Genomic DNA, 15696 nt, shown 5'->3' on the forward strand with positions numbered 1-15696 from the left:
ATTACTATAGATCATTTAATATTGACAGTATTTTTCATTTTACCAATTCTGGTAAACATGCAGTAAATTTTCTTTTTTGGTTTTTTGAGAGAGGGTTTCTTTGTGTAGGAGAGTGCTGGGATTAAAGGCATATGCTACCATGCCTGGCACAGTAATGTTTTATTGTGGTTTAAATTTGTATTTTGCCAATGGATAATAATAATGAATCATTTTTTCCACATTCTTCCATTCAGTGAACTGTTTATTTAAATTGTTTACTAATTTTTCAACTGAACTTCCTTTTATGTTAAGTTTTAAGAAGTTCTTCTTGTGTTCTGAATACAGAGCCTAAGTCAAGTATATGATTTCTCAGTTTTTTGCCCCCTCTATAGCTATCTATCTCATTCTATTGACATGGTCTTTACTGGAGCTATTTTTTAATTCATAGAGATCTTCTTGTCTGCCTCTGAAGTGCTAAGATTAAAGGTTCACAGGCCATAGATTCTTCATTTTTTAAATTGGGATTGTGTGTGTGTGTGTGTGTGTGTGTGTGTGTGAATTGCAACGAGTTCTGAGTGTTGTATATATTGAATTATGTGTGTATATATGTGTGTATATTGATATATATCATATTTATCCTGCTACAAATATTCTATCAACAAACAATTTTTGAGTATTTTCTCACACCTATGTATTGCCATCTTACTTTCTTTAAATTTTTTGATAATTCCTTTTTATGTGTATTAATGTTTTGCTTGCATATATATCTTTGTAAGGTTATTGGGTCCCCTGGAACTGAAGTTATTTTAGCTGCCATATAGGTGTTAGTAATTCAACCATGGTCCTCTGGAAGAGCAGCCAATATTCTTAACCGCTGAGCCATCTCTACAGCTTCCACTTTCTTTGTAGTATACCCCCAAGCATAAATTTTTAAAAATTTTTAATAAAGTCCAGTGAATCAGCTCTTTATTTTACTTTCGGTTTATATAAAAAAAATAGCAAAACAAAACACCTTTCGTCAAACATTTGGTTACAAAGATTTGACTCTATGTTTTTTTGTAAGAATTCTGCAAGATTTAATTGCTATTTTTAAGTCTTTGATTGATTTTAAGCTTTTACATATAGTGGCAGGGAACCATTCAACTTTATTTCCCTTACATATATAACATGCTGTTGAAGAAAAATCCATCCAAAACACTGTTCATTCCCTCATTTATTTCTGTGGCACCTTTATTAAAAGTCCATTTACCATAGCTATCTGGTTCTGTATTTAATAAACTATTTAATAGACTATTAATTCTATCCCCTCTTATGTATGTCTGTTTGATGTGATGCTTACATAGTGCCTTGTTATTTTATAGTAAATCTATATATTGAAAAGTATGAACCCTTTAACTTGACTGATTTGGGAGATTGCTTTAACTATTGTAGGTCATTTGGGTCTTACATAATTTTAAACATTGCTTGTTATTTTCTAGAAAAGACACCTGATATTTTGGTAAGGATCAGGTCTCTACATCATCTTGAAGAACATATGTATCTTAACTTCAAGTTTTCCAGTTCATAAACACAAGCTATATATCAATTTATTTAGATCTAGACTTTCAGTGGTATCCTGTCATTCATAGAGTATAGTTTGTATACTTTAAAAAATAGATCGATTAATTTTGTTCCTTTTAGTTTTGTAAAAAAAAAAAGAACATAATTTATAAGTTAATAATTTTAAATGTATTTTTGTGGCATTAAGTACATTCATACCTGTGATTTATTCATTTTTACATTATAAAATGAATTGTTTTCTTCATTTCATTAGTCCCTCATGGTACATAGAAATATGATTGAGCTTTATATTTTACAATCTTGGGATTTTGGTTAAATATAGAAATTTAATTTTACTTTTTTCCAGACTTGTTTCTTTTCCTTGTATAACTGATCAGAACTTCTACACAATATTTAATAAAAGTGATAAAACAGGTCCCCTTGACTCAATTGTGGGTGGCTGGGTTTATTTTTTGAGACAACTATATAGCCCAAGATGACATCTAACTTATCTTTCTTCTTCTTCTCCCTCCTCTGGGGAGATGGAATTATATTTGTATGCCATTATACTGAGTTAACTTATTCTTGATTTGAAGGGAAAGCATTTCATCTTCCACCATTAAGTACAATGTCAGGCACTGGTATTTGTTTTGTTTGTTTATAGACAGGGTCTCCTGTAGCCCAGGGTGGTCTAAACTACTCACTGTGCAGCTGAAAATGACCTTGAGCTTCTAAACCTTCTTATTTCCACCACTTGAATACTGAGGTTATCAGCATCTACCACCATATCTGTTTCAATGGAGCAGAGGATTGCATGGTGCAATTTACATATAAATTCGTGGTAACACCTACTCTTGTGGTAGCTAACAGATCTCTGAGGTTCTGTTCATTGTTCTTCCTTACTCTTTTTTTTCTGTCCTTTAAACTGAATAATCTTTATATATCTATATTTAAATTCACTGATTCTTTTTCTCTGCTCCCAGCTTATCTTGCAATCTGGCTCTACAAGTAAGGTTTTCATTTAAGTTATTGTAATTTGTACTGACAACTTTATAATATATCTCTTTATTAACATTTCATCTGATGAGTTATTGTCACAATGTTTTACTTTTATTCTTTAAAACAAGGCTTATTTTAGTGTGAGAATATTTATACTTTGAAATCTTGACCTACTAAAACTAGTATTTAGGTTCTCTCAGTGATCATTACTATTTACAAATCTTTAATCTCTCTAGCCCCCCTCTCCACTTAGGATGATGTGTTGATTTTTAGGAACACTACATTTGAATTTTTTCCCATCTACGTGGGCAATTGCTTGTTTCTGCCATGCCTGTGCCAATTTTGCTTCTATAGTGTTTGCATTTCCCGGCAATGTGTGTATCTGATTTATCTTCAAGTTTGCTCTTTAGAAAATGACTGTCTTTGTTTTTAAAGCATGCTTTAATTGATCAGCTTAAGCCACCATTAGTCAGAGGCCTTGTTTTAAGTATCTCAAGCTGGTAAATTTTCCTGAAAGGGCTTTGCCTTAGGATTTCCATTCAACATTTGGACTCTTTACAACTGTCCTTTGTTTTACCATCTTGTCTGTATAGTGTCTCACAATCAGCAGTGTAGATAAGGAGAGTACTTCTGGTCTTTTTTTGAGAGTACAGACCATCTTATCTCTAAGAATTTACTATCTTTTTGTGTGTGTGTATTTATGTGCAACAACCAGTGCTAGAGCATCAGATTGCTATAACAGTGGCTTTAACCAGTAAATGCCTTGAGGACACTATTTTTTGACATAAAGAATGAGACTGGCAATAGAGTTCAAATCAGGTTAGGCTTCTTCATTGGAAGAAAAGATGCTAGTCTTCAAGGCTATTGTACTCATCTGGGTATGGGAAAGGCAACCTTAGGTTAAATTTCCACAGACCTTGCAATTTCTATGGAGATTTATCAGATTTTACTTTTGTAGTTTTTTTTAAAAATAATTGTGATTAAATAGGGTCCTCACAACTGAAATAAGTACTCTGTTTCTGCTCCACAACCCTAATGTTTTTCTTCAGTTTGTTATGTGACTTTAATTTATATTTCTGAAATCACTGTTTTTGACAGTCTTGTTCAGATTTACAATGGTAAAAAATTTAAACACTGTATTTGCTTGTTTCTTTAGAAAAATGAGAATTTGCTAGTTGTTCATATAGAGTGGTGATTCTCAGCATTCCTAATGCTGTGCCCCTTTAATATAGATGTTCATGTTGTGGTGCTCCCCAGTCATAAAAATTATTTTTGTTGCTACTTCATAACTGTAATTTTGTTACTATTATGAATCATAATGTAAATATCTGATATGCAGGGTATCTGATATGTGACCTTTGTGAAAGGGGACATGACATCAAATTTGAGAGCCAGTGGTTTAGAGAGATGGAGGTTTGCCATTATCCAGACTGCTCTTGAACTCCTAAGGTATCATTCTTACAAATCTTTTCCCCAGTACCTAGAACTATGGCTACCCTACTGAGACTTTAGCCTGTGTTTCTTATCCCACTGTTTTTTTGAAACTGCCCACATGTTTGTTATTAAAATATTGAAAATATCAATATATTTCCAAAAGTCAAAAATGACACATGCCAGGTGTGGTGGTATACGCCTTTAATCCCAGCACTCGGGAGGCAGAGGCAGGCAGATTTCTGAGTTTGGGGCCAGCCTGGTCTACAAAGTGAGTTCCAGAACAGCCAGAGCCACAGAGGAACCCTGTCTCAAAAAAAAAAAAAACAAAAAAACAAAAAACAAAAAACAAAAAACAAACAAACAAAAAAAGACACAAAATAATCTACTGAGAGAAGCCTTTTCCTCCCATATCCCTTCTATATTCATAAGCCCCAACTCTTGTAAGTAACAAAATGTAAGTTTTCTGGTTTAGAGTTTATGTGTGGCTCTTCCAAATACATGTAATCATCTTATCATTTCAAGTTATTTATTTAAAAAGAAATATATCACCCATTCACAGATAGTTCTCCTTCGTTGGTACACTATTCATTGTATAGTATTCCTTTCAATTAATGTCTAATTTATGTGTATGTGATTTCTAGATGGAATCTTTACCCATTATTTTGTGATCTTTAGTTATGCAACATTACCACCAATTACAATTAGACTGTATAGACGGTTTATCTGATCCTGAGTTAACATTGGTACCTGGTATCTGTCTAGAAAATTGTCCATTTCATCAAGGTTTTCCAGTTTTGTTGAGTATAGGATTTGTGGTAGGATCTGATGATTTTTTGAATTTCCTCGGTTTCTGTGGTTATGTCTCCCTTTTCATTTCTGATTTTGTTAATTTGGATACTATCTCCGTATCCTCTGGTTAGTCTGGCTAAGGGTTTATCTTGATTTTCGCAAAGAACCGCTCATGGTTTGTTCATTATTTGTATAGATCTTTTTGTTTTTATTTGGTTGAGTTTCATTATTTCCTGCTATCTACTTCTCTTGGGTGTATTTGCTTCTTTTTGTTCTAGAGCTTTCAGGTGTGTTGTTAAGCTGCTAGTGTATGCTTTCTCTGGTTTCTTTTTGGAGGCACCCAGAGCTATGAGTTTTCCTCTTAGGACTGCCTTCATTGTGTCCCAAAAGTCTGGGTATGTTGTGGCTTCATTTTCATTAAGTTCTAAAAATTCTTTAATTTCTTTATTTCTTCCTTGGCCAAGTTATCATTGAGTAGGGTGTTGGTCAGCTTCCACGTGTATGTGGGCTTTCTGTTTTTGTTGCTATTGAAGACCAGCCTTAGTCTGTGGTGATCTGATAGGAAGCATGGGATTATTTCAATATTTTTGTATCTGTTGAGGCCTTTTTTTGTGACCAATTATATGGTCAGTTTTGGAGAAGGTGCCATGTGGTGCTGAGAAAAAGGTATATCCTCTTGTTTTATGATGAAATGTTCAATAGATATCTGTTAAATACATCTGTTTCATAGCTTCTGTTAGTTTCACTCTGTCCCTTTTTAGTTTGTGTTTCCATGATCTATCCATTGATGAGAGTAGGGTGTTGAAATATCCCACTATTATTGTGTGAGGTACAATGTGTGCTTTGAGCTTTAGTAAAGTTTCTTTTTGAATGTGGGTGTTCTTGCATTTGGAGCATAGATGTTCAGAATTTAAAGTTCTTCTTGGTAGATTTTTCTTTGATGAGTATGAAGTATCCTTCCTTATCCTTTTTGATAACTTTTGGTTGAAAGTTGACTTTATTCTATATTAGGATGGCTACTCCAGCTTGTTTCTTGGGACCATTTGCATGGAAAATCACTTTCCAGCCCTTTACTCTGAGGTAATGACTGTCTTTGACATTGAGGTGCATTTCTTGTATGCATCAAAATGCTGTGTCCTGTTTATGTAACCAGTCTGTTAATCTATGTCTTTTTATTGGGGAATTGAGTCCATTGATGTTAAAAGATATTAAAGAATAGTGATTGTTGCTTGCTGTTGCTTTTGATATTATTTTTATGTTTGTGTGGATATCTTCTATTGGGTTTGTTGAAAGAGGATTACTTACTTGCTTTTCTAGGGTGTAGTTTCCCTCCTTGTGTTGGAGTTTTCCATCTATTATACTTTGTAGACCTGGATTTGTGGAAATAAATTTTGTAAATTTGGTTTTGTAGTGGAATATCTTGTTTTCTCCATATATGGTAATTGAGAGTTTTGTTGGGTATAGTAGCCCAGGCTGGCATTTGTGATCTTTTAGGGTCTGTATAACATCTGCCCAGGATCTTCTAGCTTTCATAGTCTCTGATGAGAAGTCTGGTGTAATTCTGATAGGTCTGCCTTTATATGTTACTTGAACATTTTCCCTGACTGCTTTTAATATTCTTTCTTTGTTTTGTGCATTTGGTGTTTTGACTATTATGTGTCAGAAGGAATTTCTTTTCTGGCCCAAGCTATTTGGAGTTCTGTAGGCTTCTTTTATGTTTATGAACATCTCGTTCTTTACATTAGGAAAGTTTTCTTCTATAATTTTGTTGAAGATATATATTGGCCCTTTAAGTTGGGAATCATCACTCTCTTTTTTTTTAAGATTTTGATTAATTTAATTTATTTCTTTTCTATGATATCATTCTTTTTATTAGATATTGTCTTTATTTACATTTCAAATGTATCCCCTTTCCTAGTTTCCTCTCTGAAAATTCCCTATCCCCCCACTCTCCCTGCTCCCCAACCCACCCACTCCTCCTTCCTGGCCCTGGCATTCCCCTATACTGTGGCATAGAACCTTCACAACACCAAGGGCCTCTCCTCTCATTGATGGTCAACTAGTCCATCCTCTGCTACATATGCAGCTAGAGACAGGAGTCCCACCATGTGTTTTCTTTGATTGGTGGTTTAGTCCCAGGGAGCTCTGGGTGTACTGGTTAGTTCATATTGTTGTTCCATCTTTAGGGTTGCAGACCCCTTCAGCTCCTTGGGTGCTTTCTCTAGTTCCGTCATTGGGGACCCGGTGTTCTGTCCAATGGATGACTGTGAGCATTCTCTTCTGTATTTGCCAGGCACTGGCAGAGCCTCACAGAAGACAGATATATCAGGCTCCTGTCAGCAAAATCTTGTTGACATCCACAATAGTGTCTGGATTTGGTAGGTGTTTATGGGATGGATCCCCAGGTGGGGCAGTCTCTGGATGGTCCTTCCTTCAGTCTCTGCTCAGAACTTTGTCTCTGTAACTCCTTCCAGAGGTATTTTGTTCCCCCTTCTAAGAAGGATCGAAGTATCCACACTTTGGTCTTCCTTCTTCTTGACTTTCATGTGCTTTGCAAATTGTATCTTGGGTATACTGAGTTTCTGGGCAAATAACCACTTATCAGTGAGCGCATATCATGTGTGTACTTTTGTGACTGGGTTACCTCACTCAGGATGATATCCTCCAGATCCATCCACTTGCCTAAGAATTTCATAAATTCATTGTTTTTAATTGCTGCCTAGTACTCCACTGTGTAAATGTACCACATTTTCTGTATCAATTCCTCTGTTGAGGGACATGTGGGTTCTTTTCAGCTTCTGCCTATTATAAAGAAGGCTTCTATGAACATAATGGAACATGTGTCTTTATTAGCAGTTGGAGCATCTTCTGGGTATATGCCCAGGACTGGTATTGCTGGATCTTTATGTAGTACTATGTCCAATTTTCTGAGGAACCGCTAGACTGACTTCCAGAGTGGTTGTACAAGCTTGCAATCCCACCAGCAATGGAGGAGTGTTCCTCTTTCTCCACATTTTTGCCAGTATCTACTGTCACCTGAGTTTTTGATCTTAGACATTCTGACTGGTATGAGGTGGAATCTCAAGGTTGTTTTGATTTGCATTTGACTAATGATTAAGGATGTTGAACATTTTTTCAGGTGCTTCTCAGCCCTTCGGTATTCCTTACTTGAGAATTCTTTGTTTAGCTTTATACCCCATTTATAATGGGGTTATTTGTTTTTCTGAAGTTGAGCTTCTTGACCTCTTTGTATATATTGGATATTAGTCCCCTATCAGATTTAGGATTGGTAAAAATCCTTTCCCAATCTGTTGGTGGCCTTTTTGTCTTATTGACAGTGCCTATTGCCTTACAGAAGCTTTGCAATTTTATGAGGTCCCATTTGTCAATTCTTGATCTTACAGCACAAGCCATTGCTGTTCTGTTTAGGAATTTTCCCCCTGTGCCCATATCTTTGAGGCTTTTCCCCACTTTCTCCTCTATAAATTTCAGTGTCTCTGGTTTTATGTGGAGGTCTTTGATCCACTTAGACTTGAGCTTTGTACAAGGAGATAAGAATGGATCAATTCGCATTCTTCGACGTGATAACCATCTGTTGTGCCAGCACCATTAGTTGAAAATGCTGTCTTTTTTCCACTGGATGGTTTTAGCTCCCTTTTCAAAGATCAAGTGACCATAGGTGTGTGGATTCATTTCTGGGTCTTCAATTCTATTCCATAGAGCTACCTGTTTGTCGCTGTACCTGTACCATGCAGTTTTTATCACAATTGCTCTGTAGTACAGCTTAAGGTCAGGCATGGTGAGTCCACCAGAGGTTCTTTTATTGTTGAGAATAGTTTTTGCTATCCTAGGTTTTTTATTATTCCAGATGAATTTTCAAATTGCCCTTTCTACCTCAGTGAAGAATTGAGTTGGAATTTTGATGGGGATTACATTGAATCTGTAGATTGCTTTCAGCAGGATAGCCATTTTGACTATATAAATCCTGCAAATCCATGAGCATGAGAGATCTTTCCATCTTCTGAGATCTTCTTCAATTTCCTTCTTCAGAGATTTGAAGTTCTTATCATACAGATCTTTCACTCCCTTAGTTAGAGTCACACCAAGGTATTTTATTTTATTTGTGACTATTGTGATGGGTGTTGTTTCCCTAATTTCTTTCTCAGCCCGTTTATCCTTTTTGTAGAGAAAGGCCATTGATTTGTTTGAGTTAATTTTATATCCAGCTACTGCACTGAAGCTATTTATCAGGTTTAAGAGTTCTCTGGTGGATGTTTCAGGGTAACTTATATATACTATCATATCATCTGCAAATAGTGATATTTTGACTTCTTCCTTTCCAATTTGTATCCCTTTGATCTCCTTTTGTTGTCTAATTGCTCTGGCTAGGACTTCAAGTACTATATTAAATGGGTAGGGAGAAAGTGGGCAGCCTTGTCTACTCCCTGATTTTAGTGGGATTGCTTCGAGTTTCTCTCCATTTAGTTTGATGTTGGTTACTGGTTTGCTGTATATTGCTTTTATTATGTTTAGGTATGGGCCTTGAATTTCTGATCTTTCCAAGACTTTTATCATGAAGGGGTGTTGGACTTTGTCAAATGTTTTCTCAGCACCTAACAAGATCATCATGTGGTTTGTGTCTTTGAGTTTGTTTATATAGTGGATTATGTTGATGGATTTCTATATATTAAACCATCCCTGCATCCCTGGGATGAAGCCTGTTTGATCATGATGGATGATTGTTTTGATGTGTTCTTGGATTCAGTTTGCAAAGATTTTATTGAGTATTTTTGCATCGATATTCATAAGGGAAATTGGTCTGAAGTTCTCTTTCTTTGTTGGATCTTTGTGTGGTTTAGGTATCAGAGTAATTTTGGCGTCATGGAATGAATTGGTTAGGATACCTTCTGTTTCTATTTTGTGGAATAGTTTGAGAAGAGTTGGAATTAAGTCTTCTTTGAAGGTCTGATAGAACTCTGCACTAAACCCATCTGGTCCTGGGCTTTTTTTTTTTTTTTTTTTTTTTGGTTGGGAGACTATTGATGACTGCTTCTATTTCTTTAAGCGAAATGGGACTGTTTAGATTGTTAATCTGATCCTGATTTAACTTTGGTACGAAGTTGTCCATTTCATCCAGGTTTTCCAGTTTTGTTGAGTATAGCTTTTTGTAGTAGGATCTGATGTTTTGGATTTCCTCGGGTTCTGTTGTTATGTCTCCTTTTTCCTTTCTGATTTTGTTAATTGGATACTGTCCCTGTGTCCTCTAGTTAGTCGGGCTAAGGGTTTTTCTATCTTGTTGATTTTCTCAAAGAACCAGCTCCTGGTTTGGTTGATTCTTTGAACAGTTCTTTTTGTTTCCACTTGGTTGATTTCAGCCCTGAGTTTGATTATTTCCTGCCATCTACTCCTCTTGGGTGAATTTGCTTCCTTTATTTCTAGAGCTTCTAGGTGTGCTGTCAGGCTGCTAGTGTATGTTCTCTCTTGTTTCATTTTGGAGGCACCAAGGGCTATGAGTTTTCTCTTAGGACTCCTTTCATTGTGTCCCATAAGTTTGGGTATGTTGTGGCTTCATTTTCATTAAACTCTAAAAAGTCTTTAATTTCTTTATTTCATCCTTGCCCAAGGAATCATCGAGTAGAATGTTGTTCAGTTTTGATGTGAATGTTGGCTTTCTATTATTTATGCTGTTATTGAAGATCAGCCTTAGTCCGTGGTGATCAGATAGGATGCATGGGATAATTTTAATATTTTTGTACCTGTGGAGGCCTGTTTTGTGACAGATTATATGATCAATTTTGGAGGAGGTACCATGTGGTGCTGAGAAGAAGGTATATCCTTTTATTTTAGGATAAAATGTTCTGTAGATATCTATTAAATCCATTTGTTTCATAAATTCTGTTAGTGTCCATGTGTCTCTATTTAGTTTCTGTTACCAGAATCTGTCCATTGGTGCAAGTGGGGTGTTAACGTCTCCCACTATTATTGTGTGAGGTGCAATATGTGCTTAGGGCTTTACTAAAGTTTCTTTAATTAATGTGGATGTCCTTGTATTTGGAGCATATTCAGAATTGAGAGTTCATCTTGGTAGATTTTTGCCTTTGATGAGTATGATGTGCCCCTCCTTGTCTTTTTTGATAACTTTGGGTTGGAAAGTAGTTTTGTTCGATATTAAAATGACTACTCCAGCTTGTTTCTTCTGACCATTTGCTTGGAAAATTGTTTTCCAGCCTTTCACTCTGAGGTAGTGTCTGTCTTTGTCCCTGAGGTGGGTTTCCTGTCAGCAGCAAAATGTTGTGTCCTGTTTGTGTAGCCAGTCTATTAGTCTATGTCTTTTTATTGGGGAATTGAGTCTATTGATGTTAAGAGAAATTAAAGAAAAGTAATTGTTGCTTCTTGTTATTTTTGTTGTTAAACTTGGGATTCTGTTCTTGTGGCTATCTTCTATTAGGTTTGTTGAAGGATTACTTTCTTGCTTTTTCTAGGGTGTGGTTTCTGTACTTGTGTTGTTGTTTTCCCTTTATTATCCTTTGAAGGGCTGGATATGAGGAAAGACATTGTGTGAATTTGGTCTTATCATGGAATATTTTGGTTTTTCCATCTATGGTAATTGAGAATTTTGCTGGGTATAGCAGCCTGGGCTGGCATTTGTGTTTTCTTAGGATCTGTATAACATCTGTCCAGGATTTCTGGCTTTCATAGTCTCTGGTGAGAAGTCTGATGTAATTCTAATAGGCCTGCCTTTATATGTCACTTGACCTTTTTCCCTTACTACTTTTAATATTCTATATTTAGTGCATTTGTTGTTCTGATTATTATGTGTTGGGAGGAATTTCTTTTCTGGTCCAGTCTATTTGGAGTTTTGTAGGGTTCTTGTATGTTCATGGGCATCTCTTACTTTAGGTTTGGGAAGTTTTCTTCTATAATTTTGTTGAAGATATTTGCTGACCCTTTAAGTTGAAAATCTTCATTCTCCTCTACTCCTATTATCCCTAGGTTTTGTCTACTCATTGTATCCTGGAATTCCTGGATGTTTTGAGTTAGAATCTTTTCGCATTTTCTTTGATTGTTGTGCCCATGTTCTCTATGGAATCTTCTGCACCTGAGATTCTCTCTTCCATCTCTTGTATTCTGTTGCTGATGCTCACATGTTTGGTTCCTGATTTCTTTCCTAGGGTTTCTACCTCCAGAGTCGTCCCACTTTGGGTTTTCTTTATTGTTTCTACTTCCGTTTTTAGGTCTTGGATGGTTTTGTTCAATTCTATCACCTGTTTGGTTGTGTTTTCCTGTAATTCTTTAAGGGATTTTTTTGGTTTCCTCTTTAAGGACTTCTACCTGTTTAGCAGTGTTTTCCTGTAATTCTTTAAGGACTTCTACCTGTTTAGCAGGGTTCTCCTGTATTTCTTTGAGTTATTAATGCCCTTCTTAAGGTCCTCTACTAGCATCATGAGATATGACTTTTAATCTGAATCTTGCTTTCTGTTCATGTGTGTTGGGATATCCAGGACTGGCTGAGGTGGGAGTGCTGGGTTCTGATGATGGTGAATGGTCATGGTTTCTGTTGGTAAGATTCTTACGTTTGCCTTTCAACATCTGGTAATCTCTGGTGTTGTTATAGTTGTCTCTGGCTGGAGCCTGTTCCTCTTGTAATTCTGTTAGCCTCTGTCAGCAGTCCAGCTCTCTCCTGAGTATCAGTGGTCAGAGTACTCTCTGCAGGCAAGCTCTCCTCTTGCAGAGAAGGTGCACAGAGGTCTGGCATTCAGAACTACCTTCTGTCTGAAGATGAAGGCCCCCAAAAGGGCCTGTCCCAGAAGATGTGTTGCTTCTGTAGTCTGTGTACTCACCTGCACAGACTGGTCTCCAAGGGACCCAGGACACAAGATGGCTCCCTCACCTGCTCCAGCAGTCAGAGCCCTCCCAGGTGGTCACCTCTCTTCTGGTGGGGAAGGTGCCCAGATGTCTGGAGCCTGAAACGGGGTCTGTCCCAGAAGCCATGTCACTTCTGCCTGTCCCAGAAGCTGTGTCGCTTCTACAATCCTGTTGCTCACCCTATGCATTCCGTGAGAAGATCTGCGCAGACTGGTCTCAGAGGGACCCGGACACAGGATGGCTCCCTCACCTGCTCTGGTGGTCAGAGGCCTCTTGGGTGGTCACCTCTCCTCTGGCAGGGAAGGTGCCCGATGTCTGCAGCTCAAATCAGGGCCTGTCCCAGAAGCTGTGTCCTGAAGTTCTTGTCATGCAAAACTTTCACTTCCTTAAAGTCACACCAAGGTATTTTATATTATTTGTGACTATTGTGAAGGGTGTTGCTTCCCTAATTTCTTTCTCAGCCCATTTATCCTTTGTGTAGAGAAAGATTTGTTTGAGTTAATTTTATATCCAGCTACTTCACTGAAGTTGTTAATCAGGTTTAGTTCTCTGGTAAAAATTTTTTTTATATATATACTCACACACACACACATAAATACTTTCATATCATCTGCAAATAGTGATATTTTGACTTCTACCTTCCAATTTGTATCCCCTTGATCTCCTTTTGTTGTCTAATTGCTCTGTCTAGGACTTCAAGTACTATATTGAAAAGGTAGGGAGACAGTGGGGCAGCCTTCTCTACTCCTTGATTTTAGTGGAATTGCTTTGTGTTTTTCTCCAGTTAGTTTGATGTTGACTTCTGGTTTGCTGTATATTGCTTTTATTATGTTTAGGTATGGGCCTTGAATTCTTGATCTTTCCAAGAATCTTATCATGAAGGGGTGTTGGATTTTGTCAAATGCTTTCTCAGCATCTAATGAGGTGATCATGTGGTTTTTGTCTTTGAGTTTGTTTATATAGTGCATTACATGGATAGATTTCTGTATATTAAACCATCCCTGCATCCCTGGGATGAAGCCTACTTGATTGTGATGGATGATCATTTTGATGTGTTCTTGGATTCTGTTTGTGAGAATCTTATTGAGTATTTTTACATCAAAATATATAAGGGAAGTTGGTCTGAAGTTCTCTTTCTTTGTTGGTTCTTTGTGTGATTTAGGTATCAGAGCAATTGTAGCTTCATAGAACAAATTGGGTAGAGTACCTTCTGTTTCTATTTTGTGGAAAAGCTTGAGGAGAATTGGAATTAGGTCTTCTTTGAAGGTCTTATAGCACTCTGAACTAAACTCATCTGATCCTGGGCTTTTTTTTTTTTTTTTTTTTTTTTTTTTTTTTTTTTTTTTTGGTTGGGAGACTATAAATGACTGTCTGTATTTCTTTAGGGGATATGGGACTGTTTAGATCATTAATCTGATCCTGATTCAAGTTTGGTACCTGTAATCTTTCTAGAAAATTGTCCATTTCAGGTTTTCCAGGTTTTTTTTTTTTTTTTTGGACAGGGTTTTTCTGTATAGCCCTGGCTGTCCTGGAACTCACTGTGTAGAAGAGGCTGGCCTTGAAATCAGAAATCCACATGCCTCTGCCTCCCAAATGCTGGGATTAAAGGCATGTGCCACCATGCCCAACTCCAGGTTTTCCAGTTTTGTTGCGTATAGGCTTTTTTAGTAGGATCTGGTGATCTTTTTTATTTCCTCAGATTCTGTTATGTCTCCCTTTTCATTTCTGAATTTGTTCATTTGGATACTGTCCCTGTGTCCCCTAGTTAGTCTGGTTTATCTATCTTGTTGATTTTCTGAAAGGAACAGCTCCTGGTTTGGTTGATTCTCTGTATAGTTATTTGCGTTTCCACTTAGTTTATTTTAGCCCTGAGTTTCATTATTTCCTGCCATTTACTTTTCTTGGGTGAATTTGCGCCCTTTTGTGTTCTAGAGATTTTAGGTGTGCTGTCAAGCTGCTAGTGTATGCTCTCTCCAGTATCTTTTTGGAGGCACGCAGAGCAGAGCTATGACTTCTCCTCTTAGGACTGCTTTCATTGTGTCCCATAAGTTTGGGTATGTTGTGGCTTCATTTTCATTAAAAGTCTTTAATTTCTTTCTTTATTTCATCCTTGACCAAGTTATCATTGAGTAGAGTGTTGTTCAGATTCCACATGTATGTTGGCTTTCTATTATTTATGTTGTTATTGAAGAGCAGCCTTAATCCATGGTTATCTGATAGGATGCATGGAATTATTTCAATATTTTTGTGTCTGATGATATGGTCAGTTTTAGAGAAGGTGCCATGAAGTGCTAATAAGAAGGTATATCCTTTTGTTTTATGATGAAATGTTCTATATATCTGTTAAATCCATTTGTTTCATAACTTCTGTTAGTTTCACTCTGTCTCTGTTTAGTTTGTGTTTCCATGATCTGTTCATTGATGAGGGTAGGGTGTTCAAGTCACAGACTATTACTTATTTGAGGTGTAATATGTGCTTTGAGCTTTACTAAAATTTCTTTAATTAATGTAGATGCCCTTGCATTTGGAGCATAGATGTTCAGAATTGAGATTTTTTTCCTGTGATGAATATGAAGTGCCCCTCCTTGTCTTTTTTATAGCTTTAGGTTGAAAATCGATTCAATATTAGAATCGCTACTTCAGCTTGTTTGTTGGGACCATTTGCTTGGAAAATTGTTTTCCAGCCTTTTACTTTGAGGTAGTTTCATTGTCCCTGAGGTGGGTTTCCTGTAAGCAGCAAAATGTTGGGTCCAGTTTATGTAGTCAGTCTGTTAGTCAATGTCTTTTTATTGGGGTAATTGAATCCATTGATACTAAAAGATATTAAAGAAAAGTAATTGTTTCTTCCTGTTATTTTTGTTGTTAGAGTTGGGATTCTGTTCGTATGGCTATCTTCTTTTAGGTTTGTTGAAGGATTACTTTCTTGCTTTTTCTAGGGTATAGTTTCCCTCCTTGAGTTGGAGTTTTCCCTTTATTATTCTTTAAAGTGCTATATTTATGTAAAGATATTGTGTGAATTTGGTTTTTCCATGGAATACTTTGTTTCTTCATCGATGGTAATTGAGAGTTTTGCTGGGTATAGTAGCCTGG

At 36.6% G+C, this 15696-nt stretch overlaps 1 protein-coding gene and 1 long non-coding RNA gene across 9 annotated transcripts in view; one reads left to right on the top strand and one right to left on the bottom strand.

The window, feature by feature from the left end:
- Positions 1-15696, top strand: part of Kcnq1 (potassium voltage-gated channel, subfamily Q, member 1) — a 320174-nt gene that overhangs the window by 106156 nt on the left and 198322 nt on the right. The window lies entirely within an intron of this gene.
- The window catches only part of Kcnq1ot1 (KCNQ1 overlapping transcript 1), an 83437-nt gene continuing 67819 nt past the window's right edge, over positions 79-15696 (bottom strand). Inside the window, exon 1 of the long non-coding RNA NR_001461.5 lies at positions 79-15696. This exon is cut by the window's right edge and continues 67819 nt beyond it. This is a non-coding gene — a long non-coding RNA (KCNQ1 overlapping transcript 1).

This window comes from Mus musculus, chromosome 7 (assembly GCF_000001635.26).
Source record: "Mus musculus strain C57BL/6J chromosome 7, GRCm38.p6 C57BL/6J".
NCBI classification, from domain to species: Eukaryota; Metazoa; Chordata; class Mammalia; order Rodentia; family Muridae; genus Mus; species Mus musculus.